Source organism: Ammospiza caudacuta, chromosome 7 (genome assembly GCF_027887145.1).
Source record: "Ammospiza caudacuta isolate bAmmCau1 chromosome 7, bAmmCau1.pri, whole genome shotgun sequence".
Taxonomy (NCBI): Eukaryota; Metazoa; Chordata; class Aves; order Passeriformes; family Passerellidae; genus Ammospiza; species Ammospiza caudacuta.
In genome coordinates, this window is record NC_080599.1 from 40,696,661 (window position 1) to 40,717,273 (window position 20,613).

General features: G+C 42.8%; 1 protein-coding gene across 1 annotated transcript in view; it reads right to left on the bottom strand.

Annotated features, from left to right (window-relative positions):
• The window catches only part of TRABD2B (TraB domain containing 2B), a 258,754-nt gene that overhangs the window by 117,838 nt on the left and 120,303 nt on the right, over positions 1–20,613 (bottom strand). The gene's annotated exons all lie outside the window — the stretch shown is intronic.

Genomic DNA, 20,613 nt, shown 5'->3' on the forward strand with positions numbered 1-20,613 from the left:
GCCTCTGGCTGTTTTCTGTATCCTAGCTTAAATCCAAAGCCCAAACTCAGCTGACAGGTTTTTGAGAAAAAATTCAAAATCTTCTGAACTTCTGAAATCAAAGGTGTTGTATTGGAACTTTGTGCACACTTGTAATAACAGAAACTTTAGGAAATTCATTATTAGTCTCCCTCCTTTTGTCTTTCTTCCTTCACCCACCCATTTGCAAAGTGAGAACAAACAGATCTCTAACACTGTCCCAGCAGACTGGTTCAGTATCCCCAAACCAAACCTGAAAAAAAAGCCAAAAAAGCAGAAGCACTATTTACTGTGCCATTTTGGGTAACCGAAAAAAAAAAAAGCCCTTAAATATTAGATTTTTTCCCTTGAATTACCAAACAAAGCCTTAAAAAACCCAAGCAAACAAACAAAAAAAAACCCCCACGCCTCCCCAACCAAAAAAAAAATCAAATAAAACCAAATAAAAAAGGACCACTACATTTCACATCAAGTACCAAAAATCTTTTCAGATTTGTGACAGACTGGGGGAGTAATAAATACCAGTTATTGAACCACCAAGTCTGGGCTCTACATCTTCTGCTTTCCAAGAACCTTCTGAAGAAACTTGATAAAAAGTAGATGAATAAATCAGATGAACAGCAGTGAAGGCATTTGTCATGAACTATATAAATAAACAAACACACTTTTCCTAAAATAAAGTGGAATGTGGCGACTGTGAATTCAGACTTCTGAAAAATTACATTGATGTGTCATTTTTCATGAAAAGACTCCTGCACCCCTCAGTCTCATATTTCACCATTTTTAAGCTTTTCTCATTTATAACAGCAGTGCCCCATCCTTCCCAGAGAATAACAATCATCTCAAAATCTGGGCAAGGTAATCCCTGCTGAGCTCCAGTCTGGGACCTGAATTCTTACCTTCTTAAATTTTAGCAACTGAACCCACTTCAAGGACTGAACCCAAGAGGAGTTTAAAATCAGCAATTTACATATGCATTTGCAGGATGGAAGTTTTTCTTAGCTTAAAATTATGATTCCCATTGAAGTTTATCTGAAGGTGAAGGAGAGGAAGTTGCAAAATCTCATGTATATAAAAAAGAGTATTGGATATTTAATTATTAATAATAACATTGATAATGTTAGTAATATTAATAATAACAAAGGATCTTCAGGGCACTAACAGCCTCAATAAAAAGCTGTTACATGCTAAGTAACATACACAAATTGGGCTGAGGAAAAGCAAATGCTAGCTTTTAATTTACTTTAAAAAAAAATGAAAAAGATGGTCTTTCAACTGAACCTGTTATACCTCAATTTGGCAATCAGTTCCCCATTAAGAGCAAAGCCTAAAGGATTTCCTTGCTCAGATCTAAGGGTCTCTTCAGGCTTTTCTACAAAGAGATCAACCTTTCCCAGGACCACAGCTTGAAGTTAAGTATCTTCCTAACTTAGTTTTTCTCTAATTTTAAAAATATGCAAAAAACACAGTTTGAAGAATTTCTAACGTTTGAAAGGATCTGAGCTTTTTCTTTTTCCCCTAAGGGCTACAGCTCAAAGAGGAAATGGTTCATCCCAGGATTTCCTGGGGATTCTAAACATTTTGACTAATAAAAATAAAAGCTTAGAAAAACACTGACAGGAAAAATGAGAGCAGAGGTTTTCCCAAAATGCTTTTAGCAAAATCCTTCTCATTTTTGATTTTTTAAACAATGGAAGTTACTGGATTTTTATATACAAAAATATGTATACACACAGGCACACACACATATACAAACCACCACCAAGCCCTGAGGCAAGACTGTGTGTTTTTTGATAAAATATTAAGAAGGCAATAAACAAATCCTTACTTACTTTACTCCCTATGCCTTTCCCCCTTCTTTTTTCTTTTTTTTTTCTTTTTTTTTCTTTTTTTTTCTTTTTTTTTTTCCTTTTTTTTTCTTATTCTGGGGAAACCAGTCCTGTGCATTAATGCTGTGGGTCTTTCTCCTGTGAATAAGTTTGGAACCTACTGCATTATTTCTGTCACATTTACCGGGGGTTAGAGATCTTGAAGAAAATTGTCTATGTGCTTGTCAAAAATCAGCCTGCAGAGAAGTTCACCATACAAGTTCAGTTCTTATAAGACACCAAATGAGAGAGAATGAGTTATTTTGCAGTTTTTGGCAGATGGCCCCCCATGATTTCATTGGTGGCAGGACATTAATTTCCCTGCTTTCTGCCTCAGAGCAGCTTTGGGGACCAGAGGTGATGCTGGCCACCAGCTGAACCCATCCAACACGCTGCTGTCACTGTGGGGAGCTCAGCACTGGATTCAAAATTCTGCCCCAAAAAAAGCTACTCCAGAGATTTTATTGTAGGAGGAAAGTTAAAATCAGAAATTTTAACACTTGGACATGCTAAAGGAAAAATGTAATTAACCAATTTCTAGAGAAGCCATAACCACCATGGATTTTGGTTGGGTGGCTCAAAACAAATTTAAAGAGAAGTGGGGTCTCACCACGGTTGCCTGCTTCCTGGCTGGATTTGTAGACCACTTCCTTCAGAGTCAGGTTAAAGCCAGCTTAAAACCCGAATTTATTTTTCCTTACTGTTCAGATAATGCCACAAAAACAACGCTGTTTCCTTCCCTTCTCTCTATCTTAATATCACTGACCCCACGACCCCCAGGCTAATCCTCTATCTGAGTTAAATCTCCCAGAGCTGGCTGAGATTACTGAACAACTGATGAGTTCAAAATAAACACACTTAGAGTGACTGCCTACACACAGTCCCACCTAATAAACAGAGCAGACAGGATTTGTTCTGAGAAGCCATGGGAAGTTATGACTTTGGCTCTTGGGAAACGCATTTTATTCACACAATTTATGGTGCTCACCCTGGTGTGCTTTGAAGACATTTTCGCATGTCTGTCTCTGGCCCCACTGCTTGTGACTGACCAACCTTTTAATCTGGGTGGTGTCATTGCCCCAACACAGAGATTTTATTTGGAGACACCAGTTCAGCCCTCAGGGCAGTCCTGTTTTACTGTCAGTGGGAGTGGGTCCCACTAGTCCTACACAGTCCCAGGGACCACTGGTCCAGACATTTTTGAAGTTGTTTTGCTCAGCCTTCAGACCTCTCAGGGGCTGGACCAGTGAAGACCTTCACTAACAGCTTTACTGATCACTTTGGCACTCACACAATATTCCCCTTCTCTGTGCTTCTGGATTATAGATCCAGGAGTCACACAAGAACAGAAGGAATGGATTACAAAAGCAAACCTCCCATATAAATCAACTTGAATGTTTATGGTGTTTAACTTTCACCTTCAAAAAGACAGAGGATTATAAAACCTCCAAAGCACATACAAAGCAAGTAGACAAAACTGCAGTGAGTCCTAAGGTCTTGAGACTCTAGGCACTGGCCAGAAGTGATGCTATAAGCAGTTGTCCTTGGGATAGTCTGAATATTGTTCTGCAAACACATTGGTGAGGTTGGAGGTTTGATTTTATGTGATAATTTAATGAGAGTTGTTTTTTAGGGATGTAAACCTAATCTACAGAAAGAGATCTAGAGAACCACTGCCACCTTTCTCAAGAGAGAGAAGTGAATAAATGTGTGTGTCGAATGGGCTTAGGAACACTCCAGCCTTTCCACTAGAAAAAATTTTTCTAGTGAAAAACTGAACTTGGGTTTGAGAGAAAAGCTAGATGAAAATGCCATTTGTTCCAAGGTACTCTCACAACCAGTCACATATAGTGTTTTTTTGTGCCAGGCCAGCAGCTTCAAACTGGGCTTTTGAAAGCTCCTGAAGGCAAGCACCATGTTAGTGCTGTATGTGATAGCTAGGGAGGAGAAATCACAGCCTCTGTGCCAGAGATTTCTCCTTGCCTGTGTTCTGTACATTTGTCTCTATCTGAGGAGCATAAGAAGGCCTGGGACACAAAAACCAAGCTAACCCTCATCAAATACATCATCATTCCTGGTTACATCAGCGGTGAACAGGTGGACCTGTCCACCTGTGGAATCAAGTGGAAAGGCTGCCAGGTCCACCTCTTCGACTTTTCTAACTAAAGCCCCAAATAATGCCACAATGAAAAAAAAAAACAACTTTGTGGGAACATCTAATAAGCAACTGTAAAATAAGACAAGGAAACCTTGTTAATAACAGATAAAATGCTTGAGTGGTCCTAAACCTTCCTATGAAATATATTGCTAATAAAACAGACAACAAATTCAGGAATTACAACACAAGAAACACATTTTTTGTTAAGCTTTAGACAAATTGGAGCTGTGTTCTTCTGGTGTATTTGCTATACAGGAGACTTGAAGATGAAAGGCAACACTAGGAAAACTCTCAGGCCAAGCTTTGCGTTCACAGGACTCCAGTAGCAGGAATTACAGGATGACCCCTGCACAGACCCATGATTAATAACAATACCACAAAAACAAGTACTTAAATTTCACACTATGATGTCAGCTCTTGAGCAGGCAACTTATTGTTTTCCTTTGCTCTCTCGTTTGGACACGTGCCACCACAATGCAAACACTAAATAAGCATTACTGGAAGTGTTTGAGTGACTATATCCTGCCAGTGCCAAGATTGCAATTCCAGAAAAGAAATACCCACTCTCCTACTTGGTTCAAAACAAACTGCAATATAAATATTGAGATATATACAGTTCTGCAGGGGTTCTCCTTTCTTAGTTATCCTAATCTCTGATCAAACAGAAAATCAAATATACAGTTTCAGGTCAAAATAGTTACTTGGGAAAAAAAAAATAGAAGAAAGAAAAATGCAAGTCCCTGATTTTCCAGATTAATGAAAAGCAATAAAAGTACTTGCCCAAATCTGTTCAGTTCCATTGGTTTCCAGAAGACGGGTTTCCCTTTTCCTTGAATCTCTTGCGCTATTGCTAGGAATTAGTGAGCTGTGAAACTCACCTAATGAGGTCAGCATCAGGAAATAGCTCTGGAAAAATAGGTCCTGGGGGATCTACTAAAGGACTCCCCCAGTGTCCAAACGAAATCCTGGATGCATTGGCACATTGTACAGCCGTGGCTGTGGGAGGAACGTGCCCAGCTTTGTTGTTGTTTTTCCTATAAAGGGACAGCTAAGGAAAGTGAAACTATTAACTCATCCACTGGAATTTCTACTCCCAAACCGTGCTCCCTGTTAAAGCTGCTCATAAAAGCCTTTCGGCTAGTTAGTTCCATATGTTCCCCAAATCCGCAGTTATTGCTTCTGAAAGGCAGGAGTAGTTAACAGTCTGCGGCTTGGCACTGACCAGGGAGACCCAGGGACCTTGCTTTCCCCCTCCCTTTCAAACTGCCAATTAACCAGTTTAATAAACCAGCTTGAATCTGACTGAGGTGCTTGGAGAAACCCCAAACCACCACCCATCCCAGGGCTCAGCCACGACAGTGACACAGGGGTACGGCCCAGGGCAGAGCAGTCACACTACTGATGTCCAGCCACTGGACTAAGATTGGTTTTCTTGATGCTGGGAAAGCTGCAGGGACCTCGAGGCTCCAGTTTTCAGCCCCTTATGCCCAAAGCCCCAGCTGAAGCTGACTCCAACAGCTTGACTTCAGCCTCCTGCTTTTTCTCCTAATGCAAACATCCCATGATGAACTTGCACAGGTGAAACTAATTTTGTTTTTTTTATTTTATTTTTTGCTGTGTTTTGATTGAATCAAAAACCAACAGAAAATTTCTATACATCAAACACTGCAGAGTACATGAGAACCCCATTCTCTCAGCCTTAAGTCCCCCAAACCAGAAAAGGAGTCTCCTAGTTGATGACATTCCCTGGGCTGACCCTACTGCACTGTTGCTTCTGCTCCAAGTTCCTGTCTTCAGTAGGGCTGGGGCAGGCACAGGGTTCAGTGAAACCTTGGAGAGCAGCAGTTTGGGGGTCTGGTGGGTTATGTGATAAAACAGGCAAGACAGCAACAGTTTGGGCTCTTAGATTCATGTCTTCTCTTGCACAAGATCATTAAGACATGAAGACATGGAATTAATTTCTGTCCTGAAAGCACTTTTAAAACTTATACTACAATACACTATAAATACCACACCCACTCTAAATAGGTCAATAAAATCCAAATAAAGGTCTTAAATATGTAACCTGAAGTCAGCAGCAGCTGCAGCAAAGGCAGTGTTGGAATGAGAGTAAAATCTGAAAACTTTTCTTCTAGTGGCAGTGACCTCTGTTACTTGCTAAAGGTACCGAGAGTCCAGATTAACACAGAAGAAAGGAAAAGAGCTTTGGGGAAAGAGCTTTGATATGGAATTTCCATCCTTTCCCCTTTTGTGAACCATCACACTGATGGAGAGATGTTTCAATGCACTCACCACACCATCAGCAGGCTCTCATTTGCCAGTAACTCAGCTTGATGTCCAACCAGTCACAGTGTGAGTGAGCAGTGACTCTGCAGGATAACTGCTTTGGTCAATGCCCACATTCAAACTTAGGGAAATAAATTAAGAAACAGCAAGAAGACAGATTTGCATTTTAATCAGAACTGAAACTCTGGAAGGGACAGAATTACTTCTGTTAAATTTGCAATCTAAATAAAGGATTTGTGTGGATTTTGTATGCAGGATTTACTTCCATCCAGTACTTCTGCAGGGGTCTTGTTTCTCAGCTGTGCTAAACTCAGCAGATTAACTTCCATGAGCAAACCTATCTAAAAGGCTAAATATTTTCACCAAATGAGTTTCACTCTGGTCAGTCTAATTCTGCAAATGGTTTTAAATGAAGTGCAACCAGTTCCAGTCACCAACACCCTGCCTAGCAGTGATGGCTTGCAGGTCCAAGTGTCACTGTTTAGACTTCTGCACTGAGTCTTAGATCTTGTAAATAAAAAAGTAAAGACTCAGTAAGATCAGTTCATACTTCTGGCATGAGAGAGCACTCTTCCCTCTTGAAGGAATATTGAACTCAGAGTGGGTCTAAAGCATATGCCTCCTTCCTACAACTCACCTCAGCTATTGAGTTATGTGACTTAAAGAAAGGACATACTAGACAACAAAATACTGCATATGAAATGCTGACCAGTAACTTAAAAATCCCATATTAGTTTGAATCAAGTCAGACATGATGGTGTAACTTGCTTCAGGTTCTTTCTTTACACCCTTCATGTTAATTTGTGACAAAGCAGTAACAGGTCTTCCAGGGCTGAGTAGCTGGCAACTGGGTTTGATTTTAAACAACTAATAAAAGGTATCAGAAAGACCATTGTGAGGGTAAAAGGTGGAGTGCTGAATTGGTGTAAATGGACCCAACTCCATGAAGAGAAAGGAGATGGACCATATGACACTGGATGTCTAAAGCAGCAGCCCTGGATCATGTGAAACCCACAGGCACAGAGGAAGGCAGAGACATTTCTCACCCAGACAAAGCAGGCAGTGTTCCAGGGGGACACAATGGACAGGGCCCTGCTTCCTATCTGGTGCTGCCCATCTGCTGCTGCCCTGGGCTGGCTGCCATCCTGGCTCCTTCCTGCACACCTCTGGGTCCCCACAGTTTCGCCCTGTGCCACCACCCCAGCAAGCCTTGCTTGGCCTCCAGCTCCACTGTGTCATTCCTTTTCTGGGGGTATCTCATCACTCACTAATAAAGAGCAACCCCCCTGTATTCAGAAAGCCCAAATGATGCCTCAGTGCCAGGTAACCCTACCCCACACATCCCTCATGTAACACAGGAGCTCTGTGGGCACTGAAGTTTGTGGGGAGGTTTCTGGAGAAGAGCAGTGTTCCAGCAGAGGTGCCGCAGCGTCTGCAGCACGTTGCTCAAAGGTGTCACTGAAACAAGAACAGTCAGCTCAGATAAGCCCAACATCCCCAAAAGTGTCTGGTAGCAGATACTTTGGGAAAGCATGTAAGAAATGAGGTGAGCAGAGCATGAACTTTTCTCAGACAACACTTCCCATCTTCTGGAAATCTGCCAGTTGGGGACCTTGTGGATGAAAATACCTCCTATCACTCCTTCCCACCCACCTCCCTGTTCCCCATGCCTTCACCTCAAAATTATCCCCATGCTTGGTTGCACCACTCTCCTGAGGAGCAGCCATCTGCCTGCTCTACGCAGAGAGGAGCGCTCAGCCAGCTGCTTTGCTCAGCAATTTCACTCCCAAATGGAAGCCTGGCAGGATGCCCGAAGGGCAGCGCCTACGATCACTTTTCTTCACCTTAAATGGGCACATTGTCCCTTCACCTTCAGAGGGGGCACATGAAATCCTTCCCAAGAACCTGAAACCACGTTTACGCTCGGCTCACAAGTAAAATTGTTACCGGGCCCTTCTGGGGTTTCGATTTTTCTTTTTTTGTCTCCACTGTAACAGAAGGAATGTGGGAACATGCCCTGAGTGGAGCGGACCAGTTGGCCCTGGTGACGAGTGAGCTGCAATGAAAGGGGCACCCTCATGGAGAAAAGCAAAGCTCTGGGGTGGTTTGGGGAACTCCCAGCTTTAGACACCCAGCCTAAGACTTTTTTTTTTAAAAGTCTACTTTCATGATATGCTAAGCATCCACCCACTGAAAAAAGCAACCTGTCCTGGGTATATTTAATTTGGGGTTTATTCATATTACTGCTTAATTTTGAACTGTTGCTTTTTAATTACCAGCTGAAGCTACATAGTAAAACGGACTAGCCCCACAGGCATGTTTTTCTTTCTATTATATTACAGTGAGGCAGCAGATTAACTCCTTCAGCCATCCCAGCTTAACACCTCGCGATGCCAGCACGGCCCCTTTCCAAACTGCTGCTCCTGCAGCAGGAATAGCTGGAGGGGACACAGATCCTTCTGTCCTGGATTTCCAAATCCCAGCCTGGGGTATCAGCACAAGCATGTGCCAATTTCAATATACATCTATCCTGGAGAGTAAATCACAGCCCATCAGGAAGGGAGCCAGATGGAGCTGCAACTTCTGGCCAAGGACAAACACTTTGGGGCAACAACTGTCTCAGCTTTCTAGTTTCCACATGAGCACCACTGAGTTAGCAGCTGTAGAAAAGGGAATGTTTCCTAAGCCTGAAGGAGGCTGAATCTTCATGAGGTCCAGCAGGGAAAAGCAAAAAAAAAAAAAAAAAAAAAAGAAATTACAATTCTAAACAGCATAAGAAATGAAAAACTTCAAGAGAAAGCAGGGAGCTGAACTCATCAGGGATAAACACTTGTTTTGAACTGTTGTTTTTTCTTTTAGCTTAACATTATCTCAAGATGAAATAATTTTATTATGCAAGATGTTTCTGCCACTGGGGTACATAATGACCATGCATGGAGCACCCCATGTCTCTTAAGAAGCACAGGGCTTGGTCTGGCAGCTGCTCCCTCTGGGTCTTCCCCACCTGGAGCAAACCTATGCCCTTAACCAGGACAGATGATGGGACCCCATCTGTGCCAGCTGTTACAGGGCACAGAGGTCCCTGGGTGGCCTTACCACGACAGCCCCTCTTTCTCCTGGGAATCCATAGTTATATCCTCAGGGTCAGGGTTCCAGTGCAGACCTTGTAAAGCACAGGTGATGAGCAGTGCTGACCCCTTGTGCTGCCTCCCCCCCCCAGAGCTGCTGCATCAAAGCATGAAAATGGCTGAAGCTGGTGCTCCCCTCCAGAGTGTTGCAGTCTACATAAAAATTACTGGTACAGTCTACATAAAAATTACTCAAAATTCAGTTAGCCAGGGAAAGAAGGTGACCTACCCATCAAATCACAGCAGCTCAAATTTCTAATATCATCTACTTGCAGCCAAGCACTTGCCTTCAAATTAAGCAGAGGACAAGAATAATTACTTACTATTCACCGAGATATTTACATCAATTATTCAGCAAATAAATTCAGCTAACAAATAGCTTCAAGGAAACCGCAATCTATTCACAGTCAAGTTGCCAAGCCAGAAGAAAATTATAAAATTAATTATTTGCAACAAACTTCTCTGTTAGCTTTCAAAGTCAGAATGATAAATTCAGACACTTTATTTTCTACTATATATTGGCTTCCTCAATCTAATGCTCCTGTTTATGAATTATGGGAGGTTATAGCTGTCTCTTGAAAGATAACTACAATTATATTTTTATTATCATTGGAACTAAAAGATCTTTGTGATTCAAGGTTTTTTAAGCCTAGCCTTAACAGTCTCCACTCCAGTCAGAGAACACCTATGAAATCAGCTACCAGTGATGATATGCTGCTAAATAACAAAGTAGAGTGTTCTCAGATTCTTCCTCTCCTGGACAGAGCCAGGAACCAGATGCTGCTGCAAAATATTCATTTAAATTGGCAAATTCTGAAGAAAGCACTTCATTCAAGTAACACTTTCATTTTATTTTTTTTTTTCTTCCAACTAAGAAAGGATGTAGAAGAATATTCTCTGCACAGCTTCATATATTACTGAAGGTGGGATATTTCCTCACATAAACAAATAACAAAAAGAGTAATTAATACTGTTTTCAGGCACCATTCTGGTCTATGCACATAAGCAGCAGAGAGAATACCTGATAGAGATCTGCCTCAGGTTCACCTTCTGCCCCTTTAGCTGCATCTCCTCACTCCTTACATGCTCTCACAGAATTTGAGCCAAAAAAACTCCTTCTTTCCCCCCTGTCTTTTTTTCCTTTCCTGTTTAATACTGATGCTCTGTAAATACACCCACAACTAAGCAATTACATGCTGCCAACCCCTGAAACACTCCATAAATGTCCAACAGGTTTTTCCCTCTCCAGCTGTGCTTCACCCGGGAGATTCCCAGAAATCCTGCAGCCACTGAAGGCATTGAACATGGGGACACAGCTCAGACAAGTCCTAAAGACCCCAAAGGGAGAAAAAGCAACTCCCAAAAGCAAATGTCTTTCCTCTTGCCCAGGAATAATATGGATGGATAACAGCCTTTTGCACAATCATGACAGTGGGGCTGAAATCAGAGGCTTCAGTCCACTATTCAACCTCAGGACAGAAGGGAAGATGTCCAAGGAGAAATCCCAAAGCAGTGGTGTGGGTACTGAGCAGAGCACAGAGGATTGCTTCCAGGTTTGACTTCACTTGCTAAGGCCGACTCAAGCCAGTTCAAGGAGGCTCATCTGGTGTAATTTAGCATGGTCCTGATGAGTGACACCCATTGAAATCCTGCCCACACGTCCCAGAGGAGGAGATGGGGATGGTGCAGGGGGTAGGAAATTACATCCTCCAAAACCTGTGGGGGATCAGCTTATTTTGAAGATAATATCTGATCTGCATTTCTTCCCTGCTCTGGGTCTTTTTACCTTCCATAAACCAGGTAGGATGGAGGGTGGCTTTATAGGCCAATTTCTTTGCAGTTGGGAGTTGATCAGATTAACTTACCCCAACCATCCTTTATTACTTCACTTGGCAGGGAATTTTGCCCTGTGTTTATATTTTGTGCACGTGCAGCTATGCTTTCCATTTAATCGTTCCTCAAATTTAAAATATAACTATAAAATTCTAAGAAACTTAGCTTGGATTTTGAGTAGCAAATGTTGTGGACCACTTAGAGATGAGGTGAAGCTCTGGAATTATTCAGTGAAGGCACAAACAATGAACACATCTGAGAAAAATGTCAGAGAGTTTATATAGAGACGGAAAAATTGAATAGATTGCAAAAGAAGTTGCTCAGGAAACATGGCTTTACTGAGCTCTGGTAACTAGAACTTACTGGATTCAAAGCATTAGGATACAAACATTACTAAGACAAAGACTTTGTGGAGTCTTGTTTAAATTGCAAATTCTGACTCTTTTTTTTCTGATGGGGTGACCTCTCCTCTTTGCTTTTAGGAAGCTAAATTACACTTTAGTTTGCCTGTTTTCATCACATTTTGCTTTGGGCACAAATGACCGCGAGCTCTGCTCTTTCTATGCTGATAGAAACTGAAAAGGGATTAACCAAAGAGCAATAAACTATTCCCTCCAAATTGTTAGCTCTACATTTTCCTATTAGTGTCTACCCACACTGACTTGAAACTTAGCAATGCTGGTTTTCTCCAGAGCTGTCAGCTGAAATAAGCTGGTTCTGTTCCTCGCAGGCTGCATTTGCCAGAGATCTTTCTGCTTTCAAAACACGCCCCCTCCACCAAACACAGCAAGACTGTTGCCCTTTTCAGAATTTCCCACAGGTACACCTCAATGTTAAAGAAGGAACAAAACCAGCATGGCATTTTTCAAGCTATTCTCATGGGACTGCTTTGTACACAAGAATGTCAGAGTGAAGGCAGGCCTCGTGCAGAGCTCTGAAGGTAGATGGATGAGTGTACAAGCCAGAGACTTGCAAAGATTACAGACCAGAGCCATTAAAGTCTTGAGAGGAGGGGAAGGATTCCTGATGCAAGAAGATAGTAGGATCTGAAAAGATCCACAAAATCCCTTAAATTACAATGGAAGTTGCTCAAGAAAAGCAATCCCATTGTCTTCTCTTTGGACTTTTCATAAGAGCATTGGGAATGGCAGAGCAGATGTGCTGTAGCACGGAATGAAAGCTCCAGCCCAACCCTGGACTTCTTAAGGCCCTTTTGCCAGCCTCTTCTCTAATAAATTTAGATGCTCTGGCACCTGAAAGTTTCCAGATGATACTGCAAGCCAACTGCAGAGGACTGACTTAAGTGCCCTTGCCTCTGTTACACTGCCTGACCAAGAGACCAACTCCAAGCTGGCACTGGCATTCTGCAGAACTGGGCCTGCTGCCTACTCTGCAGTCTTGGGCAGAGTTTGACCCTTTGTATTCTCAACTAATTGCTACCAGATGGATGCATCAGTTCAAAGGCTGGTGGAAACAATTAAGATTACAGGAAGCCACGTTTATCCTTCCACCTATAGCACTGAATTAATCATGGCTGATAGGGATCTAAGCAGAGCCCACTCAAGGCTCTGATTTATATCACTACCTGTCAAGACATGGCAGAAGATTGCCCAGTAGCTGCTGAAGCTTTTCTCCCACCCTCTTCCTCTCCTGGGGAGACAAATATAAGCCAGGACATTCCTGCTTTGCTCAGGATGCCACGAAACCTAACCTCCTGTTGACACAAGCATTAGGCCCCAGGACTGTATAACAGGTCACTGACAGAAAGATATAAGATAGAGCTTCCAAATTTGGCTGGCCACACACAGGCAGGCACTGGGATATGCATGTTCCTGACTCCCAGGGCCTGCATACCTGTGAGGGAGACTCGGAGGCTGATGGACATCACAGGGCCCTCACCAAACCATTTTTCAGCTGTGTCTTCTGGCAAGTCGAGTGGCTGATGCTGCCTGAGATTCCTATGAATCCTGTTTCCTTCCTAGGCAGCAAAGATTGGATTTTATTCTAAACACAGGGAAGATCCAGGGAGCACTGGACAGCTGTGTCCCTACAGTTGCTGTTAAAAGAATGACAAAGGAGGAGTGCCAGAACCCATCCTTACTGGGCGGGACTGGAAGTCTGAGTGTCCCCATGTGAATCTGAATATTTGTTCTTAAATAAATTCAACCCTCAGTGCTCATCTGCCTGTCAGAAGTCCAGTGTCAAGACCGAGAGAGGACTCAGTAACTGTGAGCTCAGTGCTTTCTTTGGAGGCAAACCTCCTGAAGTCTGGATGCTCTTTTTCCCAGGAACTCACTGATGAGCATGTTTCATGTCAAGCATGAAATGGGAATGCATCTGTTACCATATGCTAAGCTTTTCTCCATCCGTGGGAGGCAAAACAAAGACAAACAAGGAGGCATGAGTCAACACAAGGGTTAATTTAAGCACTGAGCTTGCTTAAAATAAAAGTTGTCACCAACCAAAAAGAACAAGTAGCCATTGAAGAGAAAACTGTTGAGATTTATGGGCCCCATTCTAGAGACATAAAAGGGGAGTCAATCATCATTTGAAGTTTATTTTTTTAATAAGAGCTCCTCAAATATTCCCCCCACTTTTCATTGCCAGAAACGTAAGCATGTGGCTGTGAAAAAGTTAAAAATTAGGGGTTTCCTAAGTGGGAGCAGAATGCATGGCCGCTCTGTATGACCCCAGCTACTCTAACAGCTACTGCTAATTCCCTGTGGAAGCATCAATAGCTTGTGAAATAGACTCCTTTCTTTTCTTGTACAAATTATTCCTTTATATTTTTGAACTTCTGAACCTCCTGGCTTAATAACAACTCCACAAGAAAGAAGGAAAATAATTGAGTGTTTATAACAGCACGCATCCTTTTTTATTATCATCCCAGGCTGTGGCACTTTCAGCTCAGCAAAGCTTTAGTCAAAGCTGCTCTGCAAAACTATTTGGAAACAAGAGGAGGAGAGGGATGGGAAGGACATCGCCTCCTACATAGAAACTGTGGTCAGCGGACATTTTTTAAATTTCTCAAACGTATAGTTTCAATATTTTCCACCTACTCCCTAAATTATAACCTACCCACTTACTACCTGTTTCAGTTACAAACAGAAATTAAAACATTGCTCCAGCCCTCACAGCCTGTGAGCTGCAGCACATCAGAATGTGAGTCATAAAAAACTGCAAAACAAAGCAAGACAAAAACCTTAACCCACCCACACATGCAAGGAAAGAAAGAAACAAATCAGGAGAAAATAACAGGAATAAACCATCTTTAGCCTCTTTCTTTTTCCAGTTTTAAATGGAAAGCAATGTGACAGTGCTGCAACAGATTACAGTCTATTTATTTTCTCTAATCCAGTTGGTGGATTCCCCTCTACCTCCCAAAAGACTTACATGGCTTGAATTAAAAAAGGCTAACAGTAGAATGTATGTTTACTCAATAGGAAATGGCCATGCCAGGCTCAGGAAGTGCTCCAGCGGGCCATGCTCAGGCTCATCCTCCTCCAGCAGTTGGCTTAACAAGCACTAAATCACTGAGCCTTACATTCTAGATGATTTGCTGCCCAGTATCATCACTTTGTTGATTAATATGCTAACTCATAACAATGACAGATTCATAATAGTACACTTGGCAATTCATATTCTGAACTAGACACTCAGCCAGGGAACAATGCTGTGCCCTTCCAGGTCAGTGCTGCAGCACAATCCAACCCTTTTATGACAAAGTGAGATGAGAATTGTAAGGACTTGGCACATCAAACCCAGCAGCATTTCCTTGAAGAGGCTCAAGAAATGCCACCACCCACACTTCAGCAGAGCCCACTGCTCGGGGACACATCTTCACTTTGCTGTCAGCAAGGACAATTGAAACCTGCTTCACTGGAGCAGCTCTTGTCAATAAAACTCACCTCAGACCAATACTGGCTTGGCTGAAATTGAGGTGTGTAAATAAGAACTCAGTATCCTTGAGGTTTTCAAACATTTGTCTTTCCAGCAGTTATTTACAGGTGGTATTTTTTGGGTTTTCACTGGTATAATCCAGTAGTAACTCTTTCAAGCTGATGGATTTGTACCAAGCTCCACCACTCAATTGATTACACCATGAAATAAGGGACTCCTACCTTTGCTATATACTACAAAGACCAACTGAAGGGACAAAATGAGAACTAATTTTAACAGTTTCTTAATGAGCATTGGAGGTATTTCCTTCAGCCATGTTTACCTAGACATCTTTCCTTTCTCCTTAGTGAGGGTTCTTAAATGTAGCTTCTGAGGCCAGGCTAAACCCTCACTAAATTTTCTCCATAAAGTGAGATCCCCTGCAGCTGGACCATGTGGATAGTGTAGGATTCGAGTGGCAGCCACTGCCTGCTGCTCTCCCAACCACTGGCATTTCAATTGATGTCCATTTATCACAGGCTTACAGTCAGATCTAACTGTAAATGAGCCATTCCATGACTGTGATCTAATTATTTATTACTTCTGAGTAAGTACATTGAGATGGAAAATAAAAATCCAAACCCTAAACACTGGAATCTCAGTAAAAGGCTAGGCAGGAGGCTTTGTGCTGCTCTTTTCCTACTTTCAAGGAAGACAAGTCTCCACCCCAGGCTTTCAAACACCAGGAGACATCTCAAACTCCTTGAGTTTCAATCCGCATCACTGGTTAACTCTGGCTGTCTCCAGAGCCACGGTGTCTGGCCATGAGCAGGGCAGAATTAATCCATCCCTGGCTGCTTGCAAAACCCTCCTCTGCTCCCTTCACCTCCTGCTCTTTCCAAGCACCACTTTTCCACTCATCCCAGCCAAGTCCGGCTGACTGAGAGCTTGTCATGCAGCACAGGGAGAGCTCCAGCCAGCCCTACACGCTGGGCTTTTCCTGACTCCCTGACACTTCTGATCTGATGGATTTTGTAGTGCTCTTGTAAATGGGAATTAGTCATGCCTAGAGGGTCAAGGTTGCCAGACCTCATGCTGAAGTGCACATGTATTCCTCAAAGGAAAACTAACAAAAGCAGGTTCTGTGCCAGGCTAGGAGGGAAAGAAGATATCAACAAATTGACAGAAAACAGCTTCTGTGACTTTTCAGCCCAGCAAGGACCAGGCAGCAGGGCTGGGGGGGGGAAGAAAGAAAAGGGAAAAAAAGGGCAAGTAAGGAATGGGAAAGTGAAAAAAGGGAAGAAAGGGAAAATAAAGGGGAAGGTAAAGGAGAAACGGAATGGCAAGGGCAATGGAAAGGGAAAGGGAAGATAAAAGAAAGGAAAAAGCTCTACCACCACTCACAGTGTACCAAATAATGTCAGAGAAAGAACTCTTACTCTGGCCATGGCAACCACATTCTAGCTAATCACTCACGATCCTTTACTAATGAGGAAGGAATTAAAAGCATTGCAAGATGTGATGAATTCAGACAGCCTGGATAATATAATCCCTTGGCCTTACAATAATGCTGTTAGGACAAAACATACTGATAGATAAATAGGAGTGAACACAAAAATACAGCTAATGAAATTACAATAGACTCAGCTGGTACAAGTCAGGCTAGGTCAGCTAAGAACAGTGAAAAGAGTCAACAATGACAATTTTCTATAGCTCACAGTCCAACTTCCCAGCTTCTAATCAAGAGAATAAATCCCATCCCTGTGAGTTGCATCAATTCACATGGACTACAGTGAAACTGAGTGAAAAGGGCTTCTTGTAAGGAGAGAGATGGAGGAGAGGTTGGGGGAAAATGCTAAAAACATCAAAGCCTGAACTGGCTAAATTGGCAAGTAGTGTGGCCTGACAGGAATGGATCAGGGGAGAGGTAGGGCCTGACATAAACATTACATACATTTCAGGAGGTTTATTTTGGCTTAGTACTATGCTGGTCTCATGGACTGAATGTCTGTTGAATCCACAATAAGCACCAAGGTGCAACAGGGGTAACACTGAGGGATATATTTCAAAAGCAAGTTCTTAATCCAAACTAAATGCTGATATGGACAACTCCAAATTTATTTTCATGTGGGGACTACATTAAATCCTGCTATCATTTATAGGAATTTTGGGGAGGAATGGGATAAAAGTCTTGTGCTAAGCATGCAAACCACAGTTGAAATTACTGTGATGCAGCAAGTTCCATGTCAGATAAAGTGTAAATAGCTGTCCACATGCCAGCCCTTGGCCTGCCACAATGGCACAGGGAGGTAACCTGACTTCATCATCATTTAAGAGCATTTGTGCAGCCCTGCAGGCAGGCAGGAATTCAGTGAGCTCCCAAAGGTCCCATATACCCGAACTCCTAAATGTTACTTTTGGGTGGGTTGCCAGTGCTGAAGGAAAGATTAATACAAGAGATCCTGACCCTGCAATAAACACTCAACAATACTTCTTCCTATTAGGAATTATTTAAACTTCTGCTGGTTTATCTGCTGAACCACCTCATTTGGTGGGTCATCTCTGAGAAGATCAAGTCTGATCATAATAGAATATACAAGAAGGTTTTCCAGATGGATGCAAGTTATTCACTTACAGACAGCAAATTGGAGAAACTGCTAACACTGGAGAACTGTCCCACCTGGAGGTCTCCTTCAGCCTTTGGGAAGGCTGCACAGCCCTCCCTGTACAAAGGGTGCAGAATCTCAGGGCTGACACACAGAACCAAGGACACAGCAACAGGGCACAGGCTCTTATCTAGTGAAGATACAGAACAAAACCAACACTGCAGAAGCTCAGGCTGTCAGCTTTGTTTGTCTACAGTGCTTACATGACCTTCACTATCAGAGTTTCTCTCAGTGCCTGGCTGATACTGCCCTGAGGGGCTTCACTGTCTCTGCCCAGTGCACTCCTTATGATCTGCAAGAGCCAGCCCATTGACACTTCATTTGTCCCATACACCTTTCTGGTGACAACATGAGGCTGAAAACATGATCTTGGGGTCCCTTCTCACAGAAGAGAGACATACTGCAACCCATTTACCCAGAATCACACAGGAAGTCCATGACAAGCCATAAATCCTTCAGGACAGAACGGGGAAATCTTTATTTTCACAGCATTCAGACTAGAGACTCAATCTATCTGATTATTCATTTACTCTTGGGTTTCTTTGTGCAGGAGGATCTATCAAATTCATCCTTGGAGATGCTGCCACTTCAATGGGAGAGATGCTACATTTTATCTACAGAATGGGAGAATGGGGCAAGTTCTGGGCAGAAAGGGCTTATAAGGAGGAGGCAAAGCTATGCAGGAGCTTGATACTTCTTTGATAACAGCAGGATACTCAGCTGAGTTTGCTTTGAATGCCTTCCTAGTCATGAACCACCCAAAGAGCTGTCAGAAAAAAAGTGGTGTGTCCTGAGAGAAATCCCAGTCCTCTGACACTTGCTTTCATGTTGATATGAGCCCAAAAACTTGAAAGAGCAGATTTTTCAAATCTCAAGTGTGACAAAACAGAGAACATCACTTTCTTTGGTGCCAACAAAAGTGAAAAATTCAAAGCAGTCTCCTGAGAGCTCTCACAGATTTCCCCTGGACAAGCAGCATCACTGGGTTTCCTGGATTATTACTTTTAGTCTGAGCCTAATCTAAACCAGCCCCAACAAGAAGACACAGCAGACTGAAAGAGTGAGATGGAGGCACACATGGAACCCCCTCAATCTGAACAATAACCAGCTGTGATCCACCAGCCCATAAAGCACCACCCTGCCCTGCTGAGCTGCCACCCTCCCCTTTGCTCACAGCCAGACAGAAAGGACTCCATGAGCTGAGCAATAATCCCAAGCAGAGAGACATGAAATGAAAGGGTCCACCTGTGCCTGTAAAGTACACTGAGGCAAAGTCACGCGTGCTTATCAGTGGTGATAGTCAGAAGTGTGAGAGTCGTCCCTGAATGGCACAAGTGTTCCTGCTTCAGTCACAAAGACATCATTTCCCTGTATTTATTTTTAATAGGTAGGCTTTTATTTAAACAGCCCCTTTTTTAAGACTGTAGGCTAAGATGGCCTTGCTTCCCCAGGGGTCTCACTAAAAGCCAAACTGCACCCGACTCACCAGTGTAACTTAAAAAGTTAAGCAGTGGTTAGGGACAAGCCACCTCATTCTTTCCAGCCCTGGAATCTTAGTGCATATGAATTTTGGATACTGCTGCAAAAGTGGCACATTACAAATTAGCAACAGTTTAGTTTATTAGTCCCCAAGTGGATTTATTTATGGCACAGAATATATTGCTGTAGGTTCCCTGAGACCGAGACTGTGACGTTACTGAAATTAAAGGGGATTTCATGTGGAAGACTGTGCCAAAATGGACTTACTCCTATTGTGATTTCAACATGTGGTATTGTTTTACCATATACTTCTTGAGCTGGATGCCTTCACACCATACAAAGATCTCCTGTTGCAGCAGCTGATGGTGCATTCTGCTGAGCTCACTGCCACAGCATGGAGAGAGCCAAGCTCAACAGGAACCTGTATCCTTCAGCCTTCAGTCCATTTCTTCAGGGATCAGCAGCACCATCTGCTACTCACAGCAGGAATTCAGGACTGCTGGTGCCCTTGGCTGCCCAAACAATAGGGACACACAGGTTTGTAGTGGTGATGCAGAGGGAAAGATGTTTCCCTCTAGAGACATAATTTAGGCAATTTCTAAGCTATAGTAATTCATCCCTTCTCATTAGAGCAATGAAAAAAATACCTTCCCTTTTACAGCTGGGAAAACTGAGGCACAAAACTCAGCATATGCAGCCCTTCTCATCATCTCAAGGAAACCATGATGTCTCTGATTGAGCAGGATGTTCAGAGGCTGTCTCAACAAAGTTTAGTTTCCCTGAATTTTCTGAGTGAGGAAGCAGATTCCAATAACATTTTCCTCAACACTACAATGTGCAGCTCCAACATCCAAGGGTCCTTCACCATCATGATGCACACCCCCAGTACCAGAACCAGCTCTGGACAGAGTTAGGAGCCCCTCAAGTAGGTTAACCTCTGAGCATTGCAGGGACAGGAAGGGAAAGCCAAGGAGCTTCATCCCCTTTATTCTCACACTGTATTAATGTAACTCTTTTCTATGAGTTGGATCAGCCCTATGCCCACCCTGAAAGAAATATGCCAATATATGACCTTTGTGGGTGATACAATTTGATGGTACACCTTCTTTTCAAAGAACTGGCAAAGAACAACTCCATCTTCGTGTCTGGGATAGAAAGTAACTGCTGCAGGATTCACATCATAATTCACTTTATTTTAGTGTCTTCCCTCTTAGCTGCTAGTGTAAGAGGTTCTATTCCTTAGCAGGATGCTGCTGTTTATCCCAGCTGCAGCTTGGCAGGTGTCACTTCCCCATCCA